This window comes from Heliangelus exortis, chromosome 14, assembly GCF_036169615.1.
Source record: "Heliangelus exortis chromosome 14, bHelExo1.hap1, whole genome shotgun sequence".
In the NCBI taxonomy this organism is placed as follows: Eukaryota; Metazoa; Chordata; class Aves; order Apodiformes; family Trochilidae; genus Heliangelus; species Heliangelus exortis.
Window position 1 is genome coordinate 4848301 of NC_092435.1, and position 3428 is coordinate 4851728.

The window sequence follows — 3428 nt, forward strand, 5'->3', positions numbered from 1 at the left end:
TTGCCTGAGGCTGCCTCCCCCCGCTCTGCTCTGTCCTCAGGGACGCTCCTGACACCTCCAGGACACCTGCAGCAGCTGCTGGCAGTGCCGGTGCCGGTGCCGGTGCCATCCCCTACCAAGAGCAGGTGCTCTGCATGTGGTGGCCTTTTGCTCTTACTAATGAAAACACAGTGAGCACAAAGCAGATGGGCTGGCAGGGATTTGGACCACGGCAAATTGCTGCTATTTATCTAAAACATTTATTAGAAAGAGGCTCTGTAAAAAAAAAAAAATAGTATTTACAAAAACTCTTTAGTCTTCTGTTCTTCTAGGTAAAGAATCAACCTTTCTTAAGGCTTTTTCTTAAAAATTCTGTACTTTTATTTGGCTTAATTTCTTTCCACAAAAAATGTTTGTTTTCTGATCAGCTCCAGCTCAAGGGAATTACCTTCCAGGAGGAAGGACACTGCTGCAGAGGAAACCTTGGAGAAGTAAGATGTTCTGTAACACAGACCTATTCAAATGTTACTTATACTAATAGATACTCTACGAAAAAATTACTGTATAAATTTAGCAGCATGCTGCAGATGTGAGTACTATATATCTGCTTATAATAGACTCTTCCTTGTTATTTATTGTCACTTTCAGGATTACCTGAGGAAAGAAATGGGAAATTGTACTCCCTGGAATGTCATAAAGGTGTCTGAGATGCTGAGGATGAAATGAAATGGAGTCCAGCACCTTCTAGCCAAACCCCTCAGGGTGGCTTTGACCTGTATGGAGAATGAGGCAGCTATTGAAAAACTTGGCATTCCTCATCTGAAAGTTTAAAACCAAATCAGCACTGCAGGAAACATTTCTGCTGCATCCTTCCATAACCACTAATCCCTGCTCAGCCACAAGCTCAGACAGAGGATCCATTTGTGAAGCTGAAGATGCTGATGTGTCAGAGTTGCCTCAGACCAGCGGTGACAAATTCACCATACTGTCCCCAAAAGCATCCCTCACACCTCTGGTGAAGGTCACTGCTGTCCTCTACAGTGGGATGTGCCAGAAGAGGGGTCAAGCACACTGCCTTCCTGCTGAAGAGGGCATTTCCTTTCCATACTAAATACGGGAGTATATAAATAACACTCCTATTCTTCCCATGGTCAGCTGGGGCACAGGAAAGTCTGGAGGAGGCTTGTCCTTAGCTCCTGGCTGCTTCCCTTCCACAGCTGGCAGGGCTCAAACTGGCATGATGGGAAGGGCTGGCCTTTAACATCCCATTTGTTTCCACCAAATTCATACCTGTGGCCATGCCTTACCTCTGGGCTGGCTCCATGCAGAGGACTCAATGCACAGTCACAGTCAGATATTTCTGTGGGATTTCTTTCCATATACCCAATGAACGTTTGTTGAAGCTCAGTCCTTGCAACGCAGTTCCCCCTTTGGCAGTGATTGCCCTGGGTGTGAGCTCCTGGATCAGTTACCGTAAGAAATAGAGAGGTAATCACATAGTTTTAGCAGATTTGCTGCTAGAGTAGTAAGGACAGTTCCTCTAAACCAAGCACCACAGATTTTCTGGAATGATCACACCACATGCATCCAGGGTCCGGGGATGAAGCCAGAGCTCCAAGCCACCAGAGCCCAGGGCATTAGCAGGAGCTGCTTCCTCCCAGCATGAAAGGAAGCTGAACATGAGCCAGCAGTGTGCCCAGGTGGCCAAGAAGGCCAATGGCAACCTGGCCTGTATCAGGAACAGCGTGGCCAGCAGGTCCAGGGAAGTGATTCTGCCCCTGTGCTCAGCCCTGGTGAGGCCACAGCTTGAGTACTGTGTCCAGTTCTGGGCCCCTCAGCTCAGGAAGGAGATTGAGGTGCTGGAGCAGGTCCAAAGGAAGCAACTGGGCTGGTGAAGGGACTCGAGCACAGATCCTATGAGGAGAGGCTGAGGGAGCTGGGGGTGTTGAGGCTGGAGAAGAGGAGGCTCAGGGGAGACCTCATCACTCTCTCCAACTCCCTGAAAGGAGGTTGGAGCCAGGGGGGGGTTGGTCTCTTTTCCCAGGCAACTCTCAGCAAGACAAGAGGGCACAAGAGGTCTCAAGTTGTGCCAGGGGAGGTTTAGGTTGGACATTAGAAAGAATTTCTTTACTGAGAGGGTGATCAGACATTGGAATGGGCTGCCCAGGGAAGGGGTGGATTCTCCATCCCTGGAGATATTTCAAAAGAGCCTGGATGTGGCACTCAGTGCCATGGGCTGGGAACCACGGGGGGAGTGGATCAAGGGTTGGACTTGATGAGCTCTGAGGTCCCTTCCAACCCAGCCACTTCTATGATTCTATGATTCTATGAAGCTGGACCTAAAATAAGTTACGCCTCCTTCTTTGTTTCTTGGCTCCAGCCTGCAAAAGTTCAAACTGTTTCTGTTTTTTCTGTTGTTAGTCATACACATGGATTGGGAGTCTAACCTGTAATTCTGGCTTTGCTGCTGCTATTAGACATTCACACTGTGCTTTTCTAAATCAGGAGCAGAAACCTTTAATTTGATTCCACTAGAGTTTAATCTGGGACTATGACATTTCAATTACTTAGTAATGCAAATTTAACATTTAGCTGTACACATCCAAAATTAAACCAGGAGAAGGAAAAATGTTGTATATAAGCAACTACAAGGCTTTTATTTAAAGTCAGTAAAAGCTGTAAATTTAGATGCAAAAATCTAAACAAAGATCATACAGTAACCACTTTTGCCTTTTAGGCTGCCTGATTAATGGAGCTCTGGTCAAACTCAAATGTCTGAGACTTCCATTTCTCCCTATTTTCTATTTTTTCTCCATTTCTCCCTAAATTCTGGGTTCCTTCAGTGGGTGGACTGTTAGAGAAAAATCAGGTTTTTTTGCTTTTTCCCTTTCCATTGTATATTTCCGTGTCTTTATTAACAAATTGACAGTGTTTAACTAGATTTATTTATTTATTTAGCAGGGCTAAACATTTGCACCTGATTTATCGAACTCCACTTGCACACACCCAGAAAGGCCTCAGTCGGCGCCGTTTTGGTTGGGCAACCTCCTTTAGGAGAGCAAACAGGAGAGAAGCAGAAAAACGGGCAAAGTCCCGCAGAGCCACGGCAGCCCCGTCCGCCACACCCACGCAGGGGAACGCGTGGGGGGAACCCCAGCCCCGGGGCTTCCCCGTCACGCCCCACACCCCCCACCCTGACCCCCAAACCATGACCGGGGGTGCTGGGGGGTGTCCTGGGTGTCCCCATTACCCGCGGATGCCTCCGCGAATCCCCCCGCACCCCCGCGCGTTCGCGGCTCATCCCCGACCCGCTCCGCGGGGTCACGTGACGAGGCCGCCCCGCCCCCTGACGTCACAAACGGGGATGGGCGGGGCTGCCGCGAGCCTTGGGCCCCTCCCTTCCCGCGTCGCTCGCGCTTCCGCCCGGCAGGGGGCGGGGTCGGCGCCGC

The 3428-nt window shown here is 49.3% G+C and overlaps 1 long non-coding RNA gene across 1 annotated transcript; it reads right to left on the reverse strand.

Annotated features, from left to right (window-relative positions):
* Nucleotides 1-336: 336 nt before the first annotated feature.
* On the reverse strand, nt 337-1621 carry LOC139802611 (uncharacterized). The gene is made up of 3 exons (XR_011728713.1): nt 1287-1621; nt 634-752; nt 337-461 (listed from the first exon to the last, which is right to left on the reverse strand). It is a non-coding gene; the product is annotated as an uncharacterized lncRNA (long non-coding RNA).
* Nucleotides 1622-3428: the final 1807 nt, after the last annotated feature.